Raw genomic sequence first — 24,949 nt, forward strand, 5'->3', positions numbered from 1 at the left:
GGTTTTGCATAAGACGAGCAACAAGGCCAACAGCAAAGGAAAGGTCAGGACGAGTATGGGTTAAATACAAGAGTTTTCCTACAAGTTGACGGTATAAGGTAGCATCAACTTCAGGAGAAGTACAAGAGACTGAAAGTTTGACTCCAGACTGAAAGGGAGAAGGGGCTGGCTTACAGTCTTCCATGTGAAAATGACGAAGAATATCACAAGCATACTTGGACTGGGAAAGGAAAATACCCTCCTTGGATTGCAAGACTTGAAGACCGAGAAAATAGTGTAAGTGTCCTAAGTCTGTCATTTCAAATTTCTTTTTAAGGCTGGACTTCACATGGTTTATAAGGTTGGGATCACTACCAGTAAGAATAAGATCATCAACATAAAGAACAAGGATGATAAGAGAGTTGCCCACTTTCTTGGTGTAGACAATATTGTCAGAATAACACCTAGAAAAGCCAGATTCTAAAAGAAAGCTATCCATTTTGGCATACCAAGCCTGAGGAGCTTGCTTGAGACCATAAAGGGATTTCTTAAGTCGACAAACAAGGCTGGAGTCTGTTTGTATGAAGCCAATGGGTTGTTCCATATAGATTTCTTCCTGCAAGTCCCCATGCAAGAAGGCAGATTTAACATCCATCTGATGGACTTCCCATTTTAAAGAGGCAGCAAGGGAAAGAACAAGGCGGATAGAGTTCATTTTGGCAACAGGGGAGAAGGTTTCAGTGTAGTCAATGCCTTCAACCTGTGAAAAGCCCTTAGCAACAAGACGAGCTTTATGTTTATCAACTTTCCCATCTGGTCCATACTTGGTTCTGTAAACCCATTTACATCTAACAAGTTTGCGTCCCTTTGGTAGAGGAACAAGATCCCATGTATCATTTGTCATCAATGAATGGTATTCTTCATTCATAGCTGCTTCCCAATGTGGATGGCCTGAAGCTTCTGCAAAAGTGTCAGGATCATGATTTACTGGAGCTTGAGCCAGTAAAGAAGAGGCTCTTTCAAACTGAGAACGTGTACGTCGCTGATCTGTAGGATCACCGGCAAGATCACCTGCTGCATCCTGAGTAGCACGGACCCATCTTGGAAGTTGAGGATCCTGAGAAGGTGGGGGAGGGTTATCATCCTCACTTTCATCATCTGAAGAAGAAATGTTTTCAAAAGTAGAAGAGATAGGAAGAGGTGGCACATCCGCCGGACTAGGCTCGCAGGCCGATTTATTTTCATCAAATTTTACATCTCTTCTAATGATAACATTTTTGGACTTAAATGGAATAAGTCAATAACCTTTTACATCTTCAGAATATCCAACAAAAGTACATTTCTCACTCTTAGGTTCTAAAGCTTTATGCTTTTCATCTGGAATATGGGCCCATGCTTCACTTCCAAAAACACGAAAGTGACTTACATCTGGTTTAATGGAACTCCAAGCTTCTTCTGGAGTGATATTCTCTAGAACCTTAGTAGGAGTGCGATTGATTATATAATTTGCACAATTAATTGCTTCGGCCCAAAAACTAAGACTGAGTCCTTTAGATTGCAGCATACAATTAGCCATTTCCTTTAAGGTGCGATTTTTTTTTTTCAGCTACACCATTTTGTTGTGGAGTGTATGGAACAGTATGTTGCATTTGAATTCCATTTTCAGTGCAAAAGTTGATGAATGTGTTTTTAACATATTCTCCACCATTATCAGTTCTTAGCTTAAGAATTTGATGTCCAGATTGTTTTTCAACAAAGGCTTTGAAGGCCAAAAAAGTGTTAAATACTTCGCTCTTGATTTTTAAGAAGTATACCCAAGTGCGTCTGGAGAAATCATCAATGAAAGTTAAGAAATACTTGCAGCCAGAGAATGAAGCAACAGGAAGTGGACCACATAAATCACTGTGCACAAGCTGTAAAGGGGCTGAGGCGTGCCAAGAGGCACGTTTGTCAAAACTGTCCCGATGATGTTTTCCGAGTACACATCTGGAACAAACACCATCTCTGCAAGATACCATAGGAAGACCTGTCACCATATTTTCTTTACATAGATGCTGAAGGGAGCGATAGTTTAAGTGACCAAATCGCTCATGTCAAAGTTTGCTCACTTCATCATTATGAGCAACAAATACTGAGGGAAGATTTGATGACCCAAAGTTGTGAAACTTATACAACCTTGTGGAATCATCAGCAATACCAGTAGCTAGAATCTGTTTAGGATCTCTTAGATCCTTGATTACAACATCATGAGGTGAAAATTCAACAATTTTACCTTCACCTGAATGAGTTATCTGATATACAGATAGAAGGTTGCAGGATAAGGTTGGAACACATAATACATCATTAAACTGACCATTGTCTAGATGAACAGTTCCAGTCCCTACAACATTAAGAGATCTATCATCACCAACATATATATTTTTGGTGTTACAATCATTTAAAGAAGAAAACATGGCTTGGTTTTTGGCCATGTGATAAGAGGTTCCAGAATCAATGAGCCACTCATGAGAAGGAGAGGAAGAAGATACATTTAATGCATAACCAGACTGAGATAATTGACAACGACATGCAGAAAGTGCCATTCCGGAAGTTGAAGTTGAAGTATGCTCCACATGGATGTTATGTTTCTTCATTGCGGCTTCCAAGGCTTCCATCTTCTTAAAGCATTTAGATTCTAAGTGGCCATCTCGATTACAAAAGTTACAATGTCTATCAGTCTTCTTCCATTTGTTTTTATTGGTCTTATCATTTTGCTGAAATGATCTTTCATTTTGAGGCTGAGTTGGTTTAAGACCATTCTTTTGAGGATATGACTTCTTAGGATTCTTTGAATTTGGTTGCTGCTGGGCGGCTAACGCTTTCGTGGAAGAGTTTCCAAGATTAAGAAGACCAAGCTGTAAGAGTTTTTCTTGTTCTCTTATTAAAGAATCACAAAAAGAGTCAAAGGAAGGGGCCTTGTAGTCTTTTCCTTGACAAATGAAAGCTTCCCTTGTAGAATGGAAGGTGGAAACAAATACAGAGTAGGCTGGTCCCAACTTAGTAAGGATGGAATAAATAAGGTTACCATCTTCTTTCTTAACCTTAACACCTTCTAAGAGATATCTAAGGGTCTTGAATTTGGACAAGAAATCTTCAATGCAAGAAAAATTATTAGGATCCAAAGTAAGCAACTCATTTTCAAGTTGATGGGCTCTAATTTCATTTTTAATCCAAAAACTTTAGCGATTTTTTCCAATGCTTCATGAGGAGTCTCAAGTTCTGCAATATGGAATCTAAGATCAGGAGAAATAGACATCCCTATCAAACCACGTGCTTTATCTTGTCTATTTTCCCATTTTGCAGCCTTGTTTTCATCTTTTGGTTTCTTCTCTTGGTCTGTGGCTATTCTGTAGAGACCTTTACTTCTAAGTAAATCTTCCATGTAGGCTATCCATTGGAAGTAGTTAGTGCTGTCAAGAATGACTTGGCATGGATTTTCCATTTTTTTTTTTTTAAACTGAAGCTGAAGATGCTGAAAGTAAGTGTTCCAATGGATAGATCTCGAAAAACTAGGCTGTTTTAAGAAAAACGGCTCTGAAAAAGGCTTCCGGATGAAGAAGTTATGGCTTTTTGAAAAAAAAATGTTGAAGTTGCCGGCAAAGTGCGCGAATGTGCGGGAATGAAAGACTTGAACCCAAGACCTCTACTCTCTTAAAATAGCTTTGAACCAATTAATCTATACAAAAAATTTGAGAGAGAGAGAGAGAGAGAGGGGGGGGAGCCTTGGTTTGCGTGCTTGCCTTGAGAAAGCTCTTTTTCCCTACAAAACACAAAACACAAAACCCAACACGAATATGCAAAGAAAAACGAACCTTGCGGCTCGAAGTTAGCTTTAGCCAAAAAACTAGATATTTTAAAAAAAATCTCAAAGTTAGCTTTAGCCGAAAAACTAAATATTTTTCTCAATGTTTCTGATTTTCCAAGATCACACTAAGGTGCAGGGAAAAGAGCATACGCATGAGAAAAATCCTTCCTTTCTGTTTTTGATTTGCCCAGATCGCACAGAGTCGCAGGGCAAAGAGCATACGCAGAGATGAAAGGTATAGATCCAGTTAAAAAAAAGGGCTAAATAAACCGAAACCGAAATAAGCAGAGAGAAAATAACAGTAAACTGCAAAAACACTGTATACCTCCCAATCTGAAAAATGACGTAGCTAGGGCTACCAGAAACCTTTTCGCATGAAACGAAAGGGGTTCCTCACTGGAACAGATGCTCCGAACGCAACAGAGCAGTCCTCTCGGCCCGAAAGCAAACAGAAACAGCAGATCTAGGAAACGACAGCCGCATGCAGTTCTACCGGCTTCAGATTTGGATCACCAACGGACGCGGCCCTCAAATAGCTCTGATACCATGTAGGAATTTACAGGGTAAGTTCCTCAGAAAGAACACCAAAAGGACACCGCTCACAACCAGATCACAGATCAATACACCAGTATTTTTGACGTGGTTAAAACCCTCAAAGAGGGAAACAGTCCACGGCCTGCGCCAACGTGGCTACTACAGGCAATTTATTAATCAAAGAATGAAAATTTACATAAGCTTCTCTCATGCACGGATTACCCGAACAATGACCCTCCATGCGCTTTAAATAGAACTCATGGACCAATCGGGTGTCAAGCCACGGATCAAGTGTCGGTAATACCGAGGAGAGAGTGAACCGTCGAATCACTACATATCGTGACCGTCGGATTGTAAGTTACAAAATGTACAACGGTAAAGAAACACACTTTACCTAACTCTACACTAGACCAAGTTGAACTTAACTATATCCTATGTGTCAGAATATCCTAACAATGATTGTTCCACATTTGAAGAAGCTGTACATTTACGATGGAAAGGAAGATGTACCCATTGGTGTGACAAGGCCTGATTGTAAGTTGGCAGTGATGCAAATGGAGGATGAGAAGCAAATGGAAGACATGAGTAAGCGGTTGTCTACGGTTGAGACAAAGCTTACCGAGCAGTCATTAGTCATCAGGACACTTTCAGATAGTATCTTGGATTTGTCAAGAAGGCTAGAAGTGGTGGAGGATGATGATGATGATGATGATGAGGCATATGTGAGGCCGAATGTCTGGGAGGAGGATCGGGTCACTTATCTACAGAGGATGGAGATAGAGAATCCTGACAGATGGATTGAGATGATTAGTGAGGGTGAGCCTTCAGGCTCTACTCCCTCCACATCTTCTTAGATGACAAAGAAGATGGGGCTCATTGTTAGCTACTCATGGCAGTGAGTCCTTAAAACAGGTTGAACAGGTATGACAGATGGTGCAGGGATGGCTCGGCATCAAACATCATGACATGTTGCAGATGGGATGGAGTTTCCATGGACCTGATCATGGGTGAGATTCTTGGTGAGTCCAGGATGTGGCAGAATCCAAGATAGACTGGTGAAGGCGTAAGGATGTTCACTCTCATGGCTTGAGTGTGATAGTTGGATTAGCTACCCAACTAGTTCAAACATGGGGTCCGGAAGTGCACGGAGAGATGTTGGCATCAAGCAGGCAAGGAGGACAGTTCACAGGATGGGATGACACATGATGGAGATGGCAGTTCTACATATGTTGCAAGGATGTTTACAGTATGTGGAGGAGTTGATATCATGGACCAAGGATGAAGCAGTTAATGTTGTTGATCTTGGTGGATGGCTACCAGGATGGTATGTTGTCGAGGACGACAATGATTTCAGGTGGAGGAGGATGTAAGGACTTGTGGTTCATAACTCGTCCGTCGGTGCGAAGTGTGAAGGAGAGCGCACGAGTGACTTGAAAAATAATGCAAAGTGTTGAGAACGGTTATGTGTTTATATGGTGGACAGCGTGGGCGTTCACCTAAGTGAAGTCGACAATGGAGAAGTTATGTTGATGGCGTTGGTCGACGGGCCGACCAGCCACAAACATGAACAAAGCGTTGGTTGATGAATTGCACGGGTCGGCCAAGGGGATAACATGACCGTGTGATTAGCGTATATATTAGCAATGGAGGATGTCATTTGGAGCATCGATCATCATTTGATCAAGCAAGTCTTGTATGAAGTAGTGCGCAGATAAAAGGGCCGCAGCAAGGAGATAGGTGCAGGTCGTATGCGCCCAAAGTCTTTGGTAGGCCGCTTAAGGGTGCACGAAATTTGAACGAAGGCATAGGGCAAGGAGTGCCCGCCGGTTGAACAAAGGCGAGGGCGCCCGGTTGTGCAAGGGCGTGCACGGGTGAAGGCGTGGGCACCCGGTTGTGCGAAGACTTGGCATGAGTTCTTGGGCAGCTCGGGTGAGCACCCGCCCGTCATGTGAAGGCAAATGCGGAGGTGGAGAAGGGGGCTTGGGTGAGGTCGCCCGCCCACTGTGCGGAGGTAAACGAAGGGTGTCTTGGTGACTTGGTGGAGTCACCCGCCCGTTGTGCACGAAGACAAGATTCGGTTGTGAAGTGCGGAAGGCAACTCGTGTGAGGGCGCCCACCCGCCTTGGGGAAAGAAATCTTGGTTGTCACACGGTGGTGTGACGAGGCTGTAAATTTGGCTAAGTATGAAACTTGGTGTTTCCAAGTATACTTATAAAGCTTTGTAATATTGAAACACTGTATAATATATTATTCGGGCAAACTCATTGTTCAGGGAGTTGCCCCTCCCTTTATACTGTGCAATTGTGTTCTTCGTTTATAATTGTTGTTGATAATGAATGTGTATGGGTGTTCATTGGTATAAAGGAAACATTAATAATACTTGGTTGCGAAACACAAACTAAGTAGGATAAGTGGTTAGGCATAGTCCACGAACATAAGTATTGGTGAAAAGAAAGTGTTCGGTGGTGCCGCACCTTGCCAAGCGCGGTTGAAAAACCACCGTTGTCTCCAACGTCATGACACGAAGGGTGTCCCCTGAGCTAACCACCTCGATCATTTTCTCACCGTAGTTGCCTACCACCCTGGCCTGCAGGACGCTTTATTGCCCATACTTGGGTCTGTCATGTGAATACAACAGCGGACCAGTGGGTCGCCATGGAAACTAGAAAACCATGGAGTCCTACAAGAGCTTGTAAACGTGAATCCCGCTGTTTACAAGACGTAAACGTCGAACGTAAGTTATCGTCGGTGGATTAAATGTTGATGTTTTGGCACAGTGCGTCTTTTTGGACTTTGAAGGCAAAAATTCAGTGGAAGATAAATGAAGCCGTTGGGTTTCTACTTCCACGCAGTACCTGATTAGACGTATTGCATGTGCAACATGCAAGTTGCATGCAGTGTATTCAATGATTTATTGTTTTAGCGTCAATTATTGTGGCGCTCAAATTTTCATTTATAAATGTTTTTATCACTCATTTGAAACTATAGATTTTATAGTTTTTTATCCATCTTTCTGTTTATTAAATTTGATGTTTACAATTATATTTATATGTTGATATAAGTATAGAATTACCGCTGAAAGATTAACTTGTATTTAATTTTTAATATTAAAATTTTCTTAGGAATGATAATTTTGTATTTATATATAAGTTTATGGCTAGATCACAAATATATCAGGTATATATATTTAAAAATAATAGCGAGCTTTTTTTATCTAGTATATATATAAATTTTCTAGAAAGATTTTAAATTAGAAAACAGAAAAGTGATTTTGGAGGTATACACTTTATAAAAGTAATCAAGTTAAAAATAAAATTTATATGTACAATTATAATTAATTAATAATGCAATCTTTCATAATTGTGTAAAGGTATTCTATTTAGTTATAAGGAATAAGAGAGTGCCTAATGAATAAGAGAGTGCCTAATGACATAAAATTTATATGTACAATTATAATTAATTAATAATGCAATCTTTCATAATTGTGTAAAGGTATTCTATTTAGTTCTAAGGAATAAGAGAGTGTCTAATTCTATCATTGATTTTAGAATCTTCATATCTTCATTTACACCCTTCATTATTGAGATCATGAAGAATATGGAAACATGTTATTGAAGAGAATCATTTCAAGTCTTTCACTAAATGTTGAATAATAAGGGAGTCTCCCAAACCAATGAGAGAAGTTGAACCCCCTAATAAAAGGCATATGCTTCAACTTGGTTGTTTGTCAATCATCGTAAGCTCCATGAATATTGTGCAACTTTAACTTTAACATTTTTAATCATATTGATAGATGTGTTTATTTTGAAATAAAATTTACATAAATTTAATTTAATTATGGGTAGATTTTAATAATTTATACTACACTAAATATTTTGAAATATGTTTAGTAATAAGTACATATGAAAGGTTAAAATTAATTCAAAAGTAACTCGTTTTCCAGATATATGATATTAATAAGTCATAATATTTCCTTATAATTTTGTAATAAATTTTACTTGAGTTAAAAATAAAAATGATAAAACAAACATTGATGTTTAAAATTAAAAATATTATTACATTAATTTTTTAATATATACGTGTTTAATTCATATATCAATTTTTCATATAAATGATGATTTAAAATAATATTATAATTTGATAATTTTTTAAATTTTTTAATAATATGATGTTTTTATATTTATTAAAATGATTGAACAAATATTTATTTTATATTAACATTATTCCATACCTTAAACATAAAATAATTATATATAAATTAAAACAACATTATTATTAATATGTCCAATATAAAAATAAGTGGAACATATGAATAACCGTAAAGTATTTTTCTCTCTTCCACTTTGACAACCTACCGACTCGAAATACACATCTCCATGTAAAATGAAGACTTCTTTAATAACGAATTGTCTTTTGCTATGTTTGTCGTTTAGAGATGCAACCAACTTAATCCTTCCTTAAAATCCCTTCGGCATTTCCACACCAATATAGACAAATGTTTTGATGTGTTTCTGCTCTGTCACTTTGGTATGGACGTCTCTTTGGTATGGACGTTGCCTTTTGCGATGGTGTTGTTAATCGTTTGAAGAGATTAAACACACTATAATTAAAATTTGAGATTGGGGAGTTTTACAATAGTAAGGCCAAAGAGAGAATATGTAGAGGGGTAAATGATATTTAAGAGAGGGTATGTAAAAGGGTAAATGGTGGAAAACAATTGCTTTATGCAAATGAATCATTGGTTTGTATAGCATGTCTATTTATACTCCATCGAAGTTGATTAAAATATTTTATGAGTATAATCCATACCTTTACATGTCTTTGCTTTGAAGTTTTTTTTTTTTTTTTTTCTTCTTCAGAGATAAAAACCATAATGGATTATATTAAGGAAATATAAAGTTCCGTATACAAGATCAAAATCTGTGTTAAACAGCTGAAACAAAGTCATAGATAGACTTTCATAGTTTTTTGCAATGGAATGAGATGATGTTACGGAAAATTTTAGTTTTCGTCAATGTTTTTTATTCCATCAGGAATCATCTATGTAAAAGTTTTATTTTGGATGTGTTTTCATATATATATATAAAATTGCCAATGGAATGAGATGATTAACTTTCGTCAATATTTATTATCACGTAGTCTAACGAGGTGGAGGAGTTGTTAGGAAAGTTTTGGAAATTCTGGTCATATTTAGAGAAAATCCGGCAAGGATTTTTGTAAATCCAAGTTATAATTGTTAAACTTCAAAATTTTAGGTGTCCTAGACGTTTTTGATGGTGTTGAAGCCATTTCCACCATCAAAAACACGATTCAAACACAGACTCTACAAGATTTTCTGAAAATTTTTTCCCTGAATTCCGGCCACTTTTGGCCGTACGGACAATTCCTCCGCCTCGTTAGACGACTCCGTTTTTTATTCTATCACACATCAATGTTTTTTATTCAATGTTTTTATTTCATCACATTATAGAGATAGAATATATATATATATATATATATATATATATATATATATATATATATATAAATATATAAATAAATATATAATTAATTTGGGATGTGTTTTCTAGAGAATGTGATGCTGATTTATAATTTTATGCAAGGTAATTTTTATGGATGAAATTTTATTTATTATTTTTTTAAGAAACAAATCCTAATTATATTTGTAATGATAAATAGAATTATATTTTGTAGAATTATAGTCAAGAGTGTATTCAATGGGATATGCTTATATTTTTCAGTGGTATAAAAAAACAAAAGGTAATGAGACCATTTTGAAGATTACAATAGATGCAGAATCTATAGGTCAAATGAGAGCCCAAAAAATATACTCGCTATTAATTTAAAAAATAGCAAGAAGTGATAGCCAAAAAGGCTCCAAATAATATTTCCATGATAAACTAGACAATAGATTATATGATCAAATATCAACTATAAAAAGACCAAAAAGAAATATTTTTAGTGATGTGAGTTTTGAACATCCATAAAAGGCCTATGATAATAGCTCTAGTGAGCATCATTTAGGACTTCTTCAATATGACAAGAGCCCTAATCCAAGCGTAGGCCTTCCTTAAAAAGCCTATCCACCTCACTATTTCTATCCCTCTAAATATGAGTGGATGAAAAATATGAATAATTAAGATTTATACTTTGTGAATCCTCTAGAATATGAACCAGGTGACTACTACGATATTTTTGAATCTCACTAACTCATTTTATGACCATTAAAGAGCCACCAAACACTTGAAGTTATCCACAACCATTTTCACTAGAAAAATCCATCAGAGAGAGACAATATAATAATTCTTATAAGAAAATTTCATTCAATTGGTTAAAAAAATAACCTATTTTTTTACATAAATACAATAAGCTGAAAATATTCATTGAGAAATTACAAGTTTTAACAGTAAATTATATATTATTTTTGTTGAAAATTTACATACATGAATATGTGTTATTTTTTCAACCAAAATAATCACTCATACTAACTACAACTACAAGTTAGTTGTTAAGGTAGAAGAATCTAGTATAACAATATGTTTTTATCTAACAGGCTTTACAAAGGTGATTTCATAATAAATAACCATGATAATAAGAATAGGCAAGGTCTAATGTAAAAACATTAAAGATATGACCTATAAAGGATTTGTGTTCATAAGAGGTGGGAATGGGGAACCTAAGTGACTTGAAGAAAATATAAATAACTCTATTTTATAAAATAGAAATATAGCTACAATTTTGAAAATTTGCATAGTTAAGACTTAGAAACTAAAAAATGATATGATAAAGTTTGAGTTCAAATTATTATATACTTAGTTATAATTTATTTAGTAATTAGTAACGTTTGAATCATTGTGGAGATTACATTAACAACTCATTTTTACCAATGGAGTAAGTCGTCGTTAATAAAGCGTTGTAAATATGACATGTATCATGTTGTTGTTGAATGAGAGATGAAGGGATAAAGAAGAGGTTATTTAGTGATAAATTATAAGAATATAACACTAAAAAAATTTAATTAATTATAATAAAAACATAATAAAATAATAAAAATAAGTCATCGAAATTGTGAATTTTATTTCATATCAATAAATAAAGATATATTTCACTATTATTATCAAGTATTTGTTGTGCAAACAACTCCTACCGCAATGTTGTTTCAAGAGATTCATGCGTCGGAGAAAAGAAGAACCCAACATTGTCACCTCACCAATCGACCCAGAGGAAACCCTTTGCAACTAAAAAATATAAATCCATACTCTGATAATCCACTACTAGGTGTGGTGTGGAAAAGTCGGAAACAAAACCATTGTATCCCAAAGCCAATGCAAAACCCCATCTATGAAGTTAAATTAGATAAAATAGTTGGTTTTATTCAACACATGCAAGATCATGCGTTGATCTTCAAGTTCATATGCATATGACCACTAGAGCATGATCTAATAGTGTGAATAAAGAAAAAATGCAAACCAAAAGGACACATAGATATAGAGCTCGTAGCTAAGGGGATTTTCATAGTGATGATTTCCAAGCTTGAAGAGAAAATCCAATTTTTTGAAAATGGCCCTTATTTCTTGAATAGTGTTTAATATTTGACCTCCAAGATACTACTCAGAAAAGGAAAAATTCTTAGTCACCCTAATTTATTCTAGACTCTTCTTGCTTTGAAGCAGTGTTGGGAAGAAAAAATATGAGAAGGCATCATAAATCCAATTGTATTCTTGTTTAAAATGTCATAGGTCACCAAGAGAGGAAGGTATGTAACATATGCTAAAATCTACATTTACATGCACATTTTATAACCCCTACTAGAATAAATAGAATTCTTCTATCATTGTGAAGAACTAGTGCATCCTTTGGATTATGAGCATGTCCCATTCTATTACAGATGTTGTCATGAGTAAAACAATCTAGTCAAAGAATTCCCTTTGAACTAACCCACAATAACACCATCAAAGACCCTAGCCATAGACCTTGAGGGCTTCCATAAAGTGAATAAGAGAAGGGGAAACATGAAAGCCCATGTTATCCCTACAAGCAAGTACCTTCAATCCAAGAATAGTTTTGGAGAATTAGCAGTAACTAAACAAATGGAAAATTACCCAATGCATAATCAAGAAGACTTAACATCCCAATAAGACCCCAAACATGATGCATTGATAAAAAAAGGAAAATGTGGAAAATCAAAGGAGCTTCAAATAAGAGGTGAAATAGAAATATCAGAAGCTCAAGCTTCGTCATCATAGAATATATTTGAAGAGATGGACACAGATGAAATGTATTTATAAATAACAATAAAAGAGTGGAAAGGGAAATACCTAAGGTCCATCCCAAAACTATAGATGACACTCTTTCATTTACCCTACTTAAAAGGGAAAAGGAAGAGAAGCCCTTACTTCAATTGGATCAAACCACTTATATTCTGTACCAAAGGTCCACAGTCACTCCTTCAAAGATACTCTTAAGTCATCTTAGTAGGAAAAGGAAATATATGGAAATAAAAAGAAGGAACCGATCCAAGGCGTAGGAGAAATATTGGCAAACTCTGCCACAGTCACACTTATCTCAAAGGTGTTTTCCTCCACTCAATCCTTTTCCCAATGAAAATTATCATGAAACATTAGTGGCATAAAATGCAAAGGGAAACATCGGCTTTTGAAATATTGCATCAAATTTTTTTTCCAAGTGTAGTAATATTTGAGGAAACCAAATTTTCCAATGAAACAATAGATTCTATAGCTTTGAAAAACTTGGAAATAATGTAGCTCAGTATCACTAGAAGTCACTTCTCATGCTAAAGGACCAATACTTATATTGAATCTACAGAGTTATAATTCACCAATTGGATTAGATCCCATCCCATCATTGTGGGGTGCTTCAAACTATTAGTGTCAAGTGAATAACATTTTTTTTTGGTTTCCTATGTTCGAGGTATTCCAACAAAAAAAAGGTTTTTCTCAAATAACTCTCTCAACTCAGAAAGAGGACATAGGAGGATACATGCATTATTAGAGACGATCTCAATATCATTAAAGCATTAGAAGAAAAGAATGGAAGTACTAGAATCCTGGACACTGATTCTCATTTGTTCAAGGAAACTATCAGATATTTGAGCATTATAATTCTATATTAACATATTCCATGACACATTAACTAGGAACATAAAAATAGGAGGTAACAACCAAATCGCTTGTCATCTTGATAGATTTCCTATTTCTAAAACCCTTCTTTAGAAATATAATTTTATCGAAGCACCTATCCTCACCTCCTATGGCTTTGACCATCGACCCATCTTCCTTGAGATAGAATTAAAATCATCCCTTAATAACTTACCCTTTGTAATTTACCTTGCCACCTAGTGTTTTTTTCCATTAGTTGGATTCCTAGCATTCAACATTTACTCCTAAGATTTGGGTCTAACCCCTTTCTCCCTTAGCAACACTTCCATAACATTTAGTTTTTTTTTTTTCCACCCTTACCACTTGTTTCTCCCTTACCTTACGTGGCTTGTTTTCTTCCATTGCAATGTACCTATTCTAAATCAATACATTGGTTAGGTTATGAACATGATGGATAGGGTTGCACTCATTAATTCAGGTCTAGGACATCAATATATATATTTCATTATCCTATGACATTAACTTTGGATCATAACGTTAATATCGTGTCCCTTCCCCTTTCATCATGTTTTCTCAAGCACTTTGTGGTCTAGTATACACTTGCCAAGTGGGCCAGATCACACGGGGACACATGGTAGTGGATAGTGTTAGGGGTCATGGATGGTTGGGATGGATGGTTGAGCATTAAGGGCTCAGATTCAGGCACCTTCGTTTATGCCAAGACAAAACCCTACTTTCTTCTCATTTCGTTATTTGGTTCTGGAGAACCCTTCCTCCAGCGACACACAGGTTTCTCTATATTCTCCTCCGACTTCTTGAATTTCCTGGGTACATTGCGATGAAAACCCCCACAGTAGTATACATGTTGGTCATTTTTGGAACACTCTTGCTAAATGCATCTTTTAGGTCTACATTTAACATTGCTCCTTCATTTACTTCCTTTTGGGTTTACTTTGGAAGATGGTATTCATGGTGCCATCAACTAGCTCAAGCACTTGCAAGGTTAGAGGACACCTTCAGCCATCACTACCCCTGCAACAACCCTCAGGTCTGTGAATTTTGGTTCTTCACTCAGTTTCCTGTTACTTCTTTCCTCAAAATTTAAGGGTATTGTTTTTTTTGTTAATATTTTGGTTTCAACGCCATTTGTATGACATAGAGAAATGGAAACTACCAGGAAATCGCAGTGGAACAGTGCACACCTTTCATTCAGGTGCTCTGTTAGGCTACAAGTACTCCTTCTTACTTCTTATTCGACTATACTCTACGTACTCTCGGAGCGTATGCGATTAATGGCCTTTGAGCCATATGAGTACTAGGTTTTCCATGGTATTATTTCTAGGTTTATTTTCCTGTGCTTCCATGTTTTGTGATGTCGCCATTAGCGGTTACCTTGCAAATGACTCCTTGAGTTCTCTAGGCTGGGAGGGTTATGGAATGTCTCTGCATCGATTGGAATTTGTTAAATTTTTGTTGCATAACTACTTATTGGGGGTTTTCCCAAATCCATTGTCTAGGGTGTTGCTATACCTTGCCAAATTTCCTTTCATGGTTCATCCTCCCTGTCTTTTCTCTCAAAATGTGTGACAAGTTTACTATCCTATGCTTTAAGGGTTTGTTGCTCCAGTACTTTGGTAACTTTTCTGGGTTTTTGTTTTCTTTATCTACTGTCAAATTATATTGAAGGTATGGTTATAGCGTTAGGGTGTATTAATCTCTCGGCCTTCATGACCCTACAAGTGTGTTCAAGTGGTTCGAATCTTTTGTGTATTTCCTTTCATGGCCAAACCAGACACTTTCATCAAATGGGGACTGGGTTCGTAATACCAACCTTGATCTACCCACCTACTTTGCTTTGGGATCTCAGTTCTTCTATTACTAAGTAGGGAGATTATATCCCTATACCTTATGGTGATTATTAGGAAGAGATTTAACTACTGTACAGAGACGTTGGTATTTGTTTTTCTTTGAAAAGCTTCTTGAGAGTTATACTATAACATCTCTTGTTTTATATTTTGGTGGTAGTATGAAATCAGCATAAGGCCTATATCTACCATAGGATTTTCATTTTTAGTTACTGTATTAACATTTTTAGTTACTGTATTAACAGTTCCATATGGAAAGACTATTGTAATTTATGTTATAACTCTTTTTATATCACACTTGCTAATCGTTAATGATAATTCAGGATTAATTCATGACTGCCATTGTTCATGAATGGTTCCTGTTTATTAATGAGATTTTCCTAAATTGTCTATTTAATGGTTTTTATTTCTCAATGGAATTTGCTTAATAGAGTCAGCAACTTAACTAAGTCTGGGTACCTTCATTATGTTCTTATGGATATTCGTAATGACTCCTCACCTTGTCGATTTCATACTTAAATTTGCCTTTATATTTGTGAGAATTTATCTGCCTATATACTTCATGCTTAAATTTGTGGTTATAGTTGTAAGTGCATCACTGCCTGTAGATGCTCGAATTCAGTGTTCATAGGGCACAAACTCCTCTACCTATAACTTAATATTTAAATTAGATATGAAATGGTTATAACTTCTAGCGCAGAGAACACACTTACTTTGGTCTATGTGTATCTACTTATAATCTCAATCTAGTTTAATGTACCACTTCTCATTTAATTCATATATGGGTGGTTTTCTTCTTTTTCTGAAGTTCACCATCTACTTTGTATCTTTTCCAGCACTGTAATTTTATTACATACTACTCTAGCATTTGTCACTCTTTGTTCCTCACAAGTATGTTCTCGACATACAATAAGAATCCGCAGCGAGAGTATCTGGGTTTCTATCTCTATCTTGTGGTAAGCCAGGTTATACTCTCCTCTTCTGCTCGTCTGCTGAGCAATAGATTTGATAAACGTCTTCACAATGCTATAATATTACTTAGTCTAACTATACTTGTTGTGATCCCTTTGGAATTGTCATTTCCCTTATGTTGCACATTTGGGTGATCATACCCTCAGTTTATTTGATAATACAACAACTCGTTCATATCTTATAATTTAGTGAGTCTATAAGCACAAATGAAATTCTAACAACATTGTGATTCTTTTATCAAGTAGTTTTAATCTAATTCCTTAGTATCCACATAATTGGAATTGTAGCAATGTTTTCCTTCACTTTTCAAAGTATCCCACCGCTTTCGATGGAAACTAAAGATATTAATCCTAATCTTTTGAACCAAGGAATTTTTTTTTAAAATTTTATTACAACAATGTATATATATATATATATATTCCAGTAACAGAAAGAAATATGTATATTCATCAAGAACAGTGGATTACTTCCTCCAATAAAATCACAACAACAAATAATATTTATCTACAACAATTGATGCATAATTATAATCAACATAGACCTAACCAAAGACTTTAGTTATCCAACTGACCAAAAACTTACACCAAAAAGACATTGTCCTCCAACCCCGAACTGCCTCCAGTTCTCCCTCGAGCTCAATTGTTTTCCCAGAGAATCAAAAACCTCATTGATTCTCCCTTTGGGTAATTATTACCCTTCTTCATGATATTGTTTCCATTTCAGCGGCATCCCGCTTTTGTAAGATTTTATTTCTTTCTTGCCTAGGATTTTTCTTTTAAACCCTGCCTTTCTCTCCCATGGTGCTTTAAAGGCCACCACTCTTAATCCCTTTCTTCGGCTAAGATTTCCCTGAGGGACTTTATCTCCCTCCATTAATCTTATCTAGAATATTCTAGGATTCTAATCATGATGAATTAATAATCTTATCCTTGAGTGTCTTCTATGAGTGCATAGTTTCCTTTAATATAGAGTTTCCTCTATTTTATTAATAATATGAAAAATACTTACAATGATTATTCAAAGTATTATGTATCCTCTACCATTTATTATACACATGCATTAAAACAATAATATCTACTACGGGATATCACATCCTTCCCCCTTTATTTTCACATCGTCCTCGGTGTCCAATTAACATGTATATTCTACTGGAAAAATGATGGAAATTTTTTCTGCATTTCATCCTCTCCCTCCCAAGTGGCCTCCTTGGGGGTATAGTGCTTCCACGCACTTTAAACTGAGCGACAACTCGATTCTGGAGCCAAATATTTTTTTGATCAAAAATGTAGAGTAGTTATTCCGTGAATTCTCCTTCAGGCTCAACCTGTAACATTTTCCAATCAATAACATGAGAGAATTCATGTACATATTTCTTTAGCAAGGAAATGTGAAAAACATTATGAACTTTAATGTGACTGGGGAGAGTTAGTTGATAAGCTACAATTCCTATTTTTTCCAAGATTTGAAATGGCCCACAATAGCAGGCTGCCAATTTTGGGCAAGAACTCATTCTCAGTGTGCTTTTCTTTGTTTTCACTCGGATGTCCACATGCTCCCCAATTTTAAATTCCCTATGTGTCCTCATTTTTCTGCATAACTCTTTTGCTGGTCTTGGGCGGCCTTAATATTATATTGAATTCTTTGCACTATCTACTCTAATTCTTGTAATGCATATGATCCCAGAGTTAGTCTATCCTCCGAATGAATCCTACTAAGAGGTGTATGGCATTTTATGCCATACAAGGCTTCCAATAGGATCATTTTAATGGATGCATGATAGCTATTATTATAGGAAAATTCAGCCAAATGTAATAAATCCTCCCATCTTGTTGGTTGATCCATAACATACATTCTAAGAATGTCTTCTAGCATCTTGGTTGTTCTCTCCGTCTACCCATTAGTATGGGGATGGTATACGGTACTGAAGTTCAATTTTTTGCCCAAGCCGCGAAACAATTCTTTCCAAAGGTTGGATGTAAATTTGGCATCCCTATTAGACACTATCATTTTGGGAATCTCGTGAAGTTGAAAAAATTCCTTCATAAAAATTTGTGAAATTTGTGCAGTACCAAAGGTAGACTATACCAACAGAAAATGGGTTACTTTACTTAGCATATCCACTACCACCATGATGGAATCATGCTACCTCTTTGTGCTAGGTAGTATGGTTAAGAATATAAGGAAATGACTTCTCAGTTCCATTCAGGAATGGGTAAATGATTTATTAACCCTGCAGGGTGTTGGTCTTCCACCTTCACCTCTTAACACTCTAAGAATTTTGCCAAAAATTATGCTACATCTTTCTTCATTTCGGGCCAAATTTTTTTTTGTCTTAATGTCGTAACCATCTTCTGATACCCTAGATGTCTAGCATAAGGCTTTTTATGATATTCATCAAATATCAGTGGTTTTAATTCCTCCACTGGAGGAATATACAATCTATTCCTATACATCATAAAATTTTCAGGATTTTCGCTGTAACCCGAGACATCATTGTGTTGTAACCTTTGTTGTATTTCCAGATATTTTGGGTCATCAAGCATACCATGTCTGATTTTCTCAAAGAAATTGGCATTAATGCTGCTAACATTTATGCTCACTAAATTATGGGCATATCTTCTCAGGGCATGAACTGTCTTCTTTTCTTTCCCTTTTATGTGCCTTATATCAAAATTGAACTCGCTAAGAAAGGTCATTCACCTCGTTTTCCTAATGTTTAAATATGGTTGACTAAAAGGGTATTTGAAACTGATATGGTTTGTGGTTAGAAAAAATTTCTTGCACAAAAAATAATGTCTCCACACTTTTAATGCATGTATCACTGCAACTAACTCCAAATCATACTCTGCATAATTTCTTTCATGTACCTTTAACTTTATGGATTCATAAGAAATTACAAAGTTATGTTGTAGCAACACTCCTCCTCATCCCTCTATACTAGCATCGATGCACATTGTGAACTCCTCATTTGGATCTGCTAGTTTCAAGATGGGTGTTGTGGTAAATAACTGTTTGAGTTTATCAAAGCTTCGCTAACATTTTGCATTCCATTCATACTTGAATGCCTTCCATTGTAAAGATGTGATGGGGTGAGCTATTTTAGAGAAGCCTTCAATGAACTAGTGATAATACCCTGCGAGCCCCATAAAAGATCAGATAGCCGAAACATCTTTCGGTATTGACCAGTTTTGCATAGCCTTCACCTTCTCTTGATCGACACAACCAATCCTTAGAAATAATGTGACCCAAGTATTGTATCTTGGTTTTATAGAATTCAAATTTGTTATATTTGGCATATAGGTGATTCTCCCTTAACATTTGCACTACATGTTTTAGGCATTCATTATGTTCCTCCTCATTCTTGAATTATATTAAGATGTCATCAATAAAAACTAGCACGAATCTATCCAAGAATTTTCTTAGTATGTTATTCATTAGACACATAAAAGTTGTCGGGGCTTTGGTGAGGCGAAATGGCAATACAACAAACTCATAGTGTCCATATCTAGTTCTGAATGTTGTTTTATGGACATCGTCTGGCTTGATTCTCAGTTGATGATAACTGGTTCTTAAATCAATCTTGGAAAGGAGAGTTTCTCCACGTGCTTCTTCCAATAAGTCATTGATACGGGGCAATGGGTACTTGTTTTTATAGTTAACTTGTTCAACTAGCGGTAGTCAATGCACATTCTGAATGTGCCATCCTTTTTCTTAACAAACAACACAGGTGCCCCCCAAGGTGACACACTTGGTCTGATATAACCCTTATCTAACAGTTCTTGCAACTGCATTCTTAATTCCAACAATTCAGGTGGGCTCATTCGAGAGGGGCTCTAGACACAGGTTCTTCCTCGGGTACCAAATCTATGGTGAAATCTATGTCCCTGTGTGGCGGTAAACTAGGAATTTCTTCTAGAAATACATCTCGAAATTCCTTAACAATGGGTAAGGTATCCAAGGTTAGCTCTTGTGATTGTTGTTTACCTTCCTCCACTTTCATTAGATACAATTGAAATCCTTTCCTCACACTCATTTTCATCTGCATTACTAAAATTTGTCATATTGATACATGCTTGAGCATTCCCTGAATAATCTGATTCTGTCCGTGTAGTCCTACACAACTTATTGTCTTCGTCAAACAATTTATTATTGCTCCATGCTTCTTAAGCCAATCCATGCCAATTAATATGTCATAGGATCCTAAGGGAAGGACATTTAGATTTACTATAGTTGCATACCCATGTAAATCTAAAGGGCATTGTTTTACTTGATTGGTCACTCTTCTCTTGGTACCCATGGCCAGTTGCACTAACCATGCAGTTTTGTATTTTTCAGTTTTAAGAGAGAATTTTTCTACCATATGAGGTCCAATATAGCTCAAGCTAGCCCTAGGGTCAATTAAAACAGAAACGCATTGGAAGAGAAAACCTTCAATTTCAGTAATTTTTTATTGATGTTCTGCCTGTCTTTCCTTCAGTGTAACACGTATCCTAGGAATACTCTGGGTAATGTCATTCACCGTGGTAGCTTCTTGTACAATTTGAATATTTTCCACCGGTTGGGGATTGTGGGGACAATCCCTCAACAGATGAGGCTCCTCACATCCCTAGCTTTTCAGGGGTTCTCTTTCCTTTCCTCGTCCATTCTTCTTCCCATCCAGGTTCATAGTCCTTGATCCTACCTGGCACTGTGCCAGAGGGTTGGCATTTCCTTTGATAAACATTTTCCACGTATGATCTCTCCCAAAAAAAATCTAGGTACGCTGGTTTCCGTCATTTTGCACCAATAGTAGTTTTACTTCTATCCTTATTTGGCCAAAATTTCAAGTTTTCTCTTTTATTTGTGAATTGTTGATAGCACATTCTTGCTTTTCTTACTGCATCCTCAATGATCTTCGGGTTATCAAACTCGATTCTCTCCTTATATACTTTGGGTAGGTAGTTCACAAAACATTGTACCTTAGCTTTTTCTTCCTTAATGTAGGGTACATATCGCAGCAAATTTGTGAATTTTGCCACAAATTCATCCATTGAGAATTGTCCCAACCTGAGTTCATGAAATTCCTTAGCACGATCATCATAATACTATTCACTTAAGTATCAATTTTTAAACCGCTTCTGGAACTCTTCCCATGACACGGTCCTTTCCTCAAGTAGATGTACTCCTTTAACTTCCCCCCACTAGAGAGCTCCCTTACCCTGTAGTTGGTAAATAGCCAATATTGCCTTCAAGTTTCTCCCATACTCATATACCTGGAAATATTTGGTCATGTTCAACAACCATGACTCTGCATCTTCTTCTTTTTCTCCATCAAAAGTAGGGGGTTTTATTTTACGAAATTCTCCTTGTAGTTCATTTTGCTTCTTTTTCTTTTGATTTCATGGATAGGTCCTATCAGACTTGCCCCCTCTTTCTGAAGGTTCAACCTCAATGCCTCTTTTCCCCATTTTCTCTACTTCTGGTTCCACTGTCTTGTGACTTGATTTTTCTATCAGTCACATGATCAATTTCTCCTATTTCACTGGATTTCAGCAACCTCTCATTGCTGCTTCTGAGTTGTACCAATTCTTTCTACAAATTCCTATAGCATGTCGAGGGCCAGTGATGTTGCTGGGCTCTGATACCATATGTAATGTACCTTGCCACCTTATTTTTTTTTTCCATTAGATGGATTCCCAACATTCAACATTTACTCCTAAGATTTGGGTCTAACCCCTTTCTCCCTTAGCAGCTCTTCCCTAACATTTAGTTTTTTTTCCACCCTTACCACTAGTTTCTCCCTTACCTTGTGTGGTATATTTTCTTCCATTGCAATGGACCTATTCTAAATCAATACATTGGTTAGGTTATGAACATGATGGATAGGTCAATATATATATTTCATTATCCTATGACACTAACTTTGGACCATAACATTAATATCCCATCCCTTCCCCCTTCAACACCTTTTCTCAAGCACTTTGTGGTCTAGTATACTCTTTCCAAGTGGGCCAGATCACATGGGAGCACATGGTGGTGGCCAATATTAGGGGTCGTGGATGATCGGGATGCATTGTTGAGCATCGAGGGCTCAAATTCACGTGCCTTCGTTTATGCCAAGACCAAACCCTACTTATTTATCATTTCATTATTTGGTTATGGAGAACCCTTCCTCCATCGACACACACATTTGTCTGTATTCTCCTTCGAGTTCATGAATTTACTGGATGCATTATGATGAAAACCCCCATAGTAGTCCACAAGTGCGATAGTCTTGGAATCCTCTTGCTAAATGCATATTTTGGGTTTACATTTAGCACCACTCCTACATTGAATTTCTTTTCAGGTTATCTTAGCAGATGGTATTCATGGAGTTTTCGACCTAGCTCGAGAACTTGTAGGGTTAGAGGACACTTTCAGTGATCATTACCCCTATAATAACCTCAGGTCTTTAAATTTCTGTTTTGTACTCAGTTTCCTCTTACTTTTGTTCTACGAATTTAAGGGTATTGGTTTGCTTGTGAATATTTTGGTTTCAATGCCATTTTTATGACATAGAGGAATGGAAACTACCATGAAATGGCATGGGAACAATGCGCATTTTCATTCAGGTGCTCTGTTAGGCTACATGTATGGTTTCTGTAACCCAAACTGGAAAAAGAAACTCCTGCTTACTTCTTATCCGAGTATACTATATGTACTGTCAGAAGGTATACGGTTAATGTCCTCTAAGCTGTAGGATTACTAGGTTTTCCTTGGTATTATTTTTGGCTTTACCTTCCTCTTCTTCCATGTTATGTGATATCGCCATTGGTGGTTACCTTGCTAATGACTCCTTGAGTTCTCTAGGCTAGGAGGGTTAAGGAATGTCTCTGTATATTTGATAAATTTTTCTTGCATTAATTCTTATTGGGGGTTTTCCCAAATCCCTTTTCTAGGGTGTTGATATGCCTCACCAGATTTCCTTTCATGGTTCATCCTCCCTGTCTACTCTTTGAGAATGTGTGTGACAAGTTTATTGTCCTGCGCTTCAGGGGTTTGTTGCTCTAGTACTTTGGTAGCTTTTCTGGGTTTTTGTTTTCTTTTTTTGCTGTCAATTTATATTGAAGGTATAGTTGTAGTGTAAGGGTGAATTGATCTCTCGACCTTCATGACCCTACAGGTGTGTTCAAGTGGTTCGAATCTTTTTTGTATTGCCTTCCATGGTCATACCACACTCTTTCATCAAATGGAGACTGGCTTCAGAATACCAACCTTGAGCTACCCACCTACTCTGCATTGGGAGCTCAATTCTTCTATTGATGAGTAGGGAGTTTATCTCCCTATAACATATCTTGATTATTAGGAAGAGATGGAATTCTTGTACAAGGACATTGGTATTTGTTTTTCTTTGAAAATCTTCTCGAGAGCTATATTGTAACATCTCTTGTTTTATATTCCGATGGCAGTACGAAATCGGCATAAGGCCTATATAGACCATAGGAGTTTCATTTTTAGTTACTGTATTAACAATTCCAGATGGAAAGACTATTGTAATTTGTGCTATAACTCTTTTTATATCACACCTCCTAATCGTTAATGATAATCCAGGGTTAATTCATGAGCGCCCTTGTCCATTTAATGGTTCCTGTTTATCAATGAGGTTTTCTTAAATCGTTTATTTAATGGTTTTTATTTATCAATGGAATTTTCTTAAAATAGTCAAAAACTTAACTATGTAAGTCTCGATACCTTTGTTATGTTCTTATGGATAGTCGTAATGACTCCTCGGCGTATAGATTTCTTACTTAAATTTGTCTTTATATTTGTGAGAATTTCTTTTTCTACAGACTTCATGCTTAAATTCGTTTTTATAGTTGTAAGTGGGCTGCTACCTGTAGATGCTCGAATCGAGTGTTCATAGGGTACATCACACTCTCCTCTTCCTCTGCTTTGCTGAGTTATATATTTGATAACCGTCTTCACAATGCTATAATATTACTTAGTCTAAGTATACTTGTTATTATCCCTTTGGAATTCCCATTTCCCTTTTCTTGCGCATTTGGGTGGTCATACCCTCAATATATTTGATAATACAACAACTCGGTCATATCTTGTAATCTAACTCTATATGCACAAAATAAATTCTAACAACATTGTGATTCTTTTATCAAGTAGTTTTAATGTAATTCCTTAGTATCCACATAACTAGAATTGTAGCAATGTTTTCCTTCACTTTTCACAATATCCCACCACTTTCGGTGGAAACTAAAGATATTAATCCTAATCTTTTGAACCAAAGAATTTCTTATTTTTATTTTATATATATATATATATATATATATATATATATTCCAGCAATAGAAAGAGATATTTATATTCATCAAGAACAGTAAATTACTTCCTCTAATAAAATCACAACAATAAATCATATACATCTATAGCAATTGATGCATAATTATAATCAACATAGACTAAACCAGATACTTTAGTTATTTGGCTTACCAAAAACTTGCACCAGAAAGACATTGTCCTCCCAACCACAAACTACCTCTAGTTCTCCCCTGAGCTCGATTGTTTTTCCCAGAGAATCAACCACCTCATTGATTCTCCCTTTGGTTAATTATTATCCTTCTTCAAGATATTGTTTCCATTTCAGCAGCGTCCCGCTTTTATAA

General features: G+C 36.2%; 1 long non-coding RNA gene across 2 annotated transcripts; it reads left to right on the plus strand.

The window, feature by feature from the left end:
* The first annotated feature begins 14,145 nt into the window (after positions 1-14,145).
* Positions 14,146-23,877, plus strand: LOC149199759 (uncharacterized). 2 transcript variants are annotated; one of them, XR_016253314.1, is made up of 3 exons: positions 14,186-14,524; positions 14,654-15,292; positions 23,455-23,877. It is a non-coding gene; the product is annotated as an uncharacterized LOC149199759 (long non-coding RNA). The 2 variants fall into 2 exon arrangements; XR_016253313.1 differs by lacking the exon at positions 23,455-23,877 and having other exon boundaries at positions 14,146-14,524; positions 14,654-15,738.
* The last annotated feature ends 1,072 nt before the right edge of the window (positions 23,878-24,949 follow it).

This window comes from Pinus tabuliformis, chromosome 2_1, assembly GCF_031772625.1.
Source record: "Pinus tabuliformis cultivar Carrire ecotype Pingquan chromosome 2_1, CPIR1, whole genome shotgun sequence".
Classification (NCBI taxonomy): Eukaryota; Viridiplantae; Streptophyta; class Pinopsida; order Pinales; family Pinaceae; genus Pinus; species Pinus tabuliformis.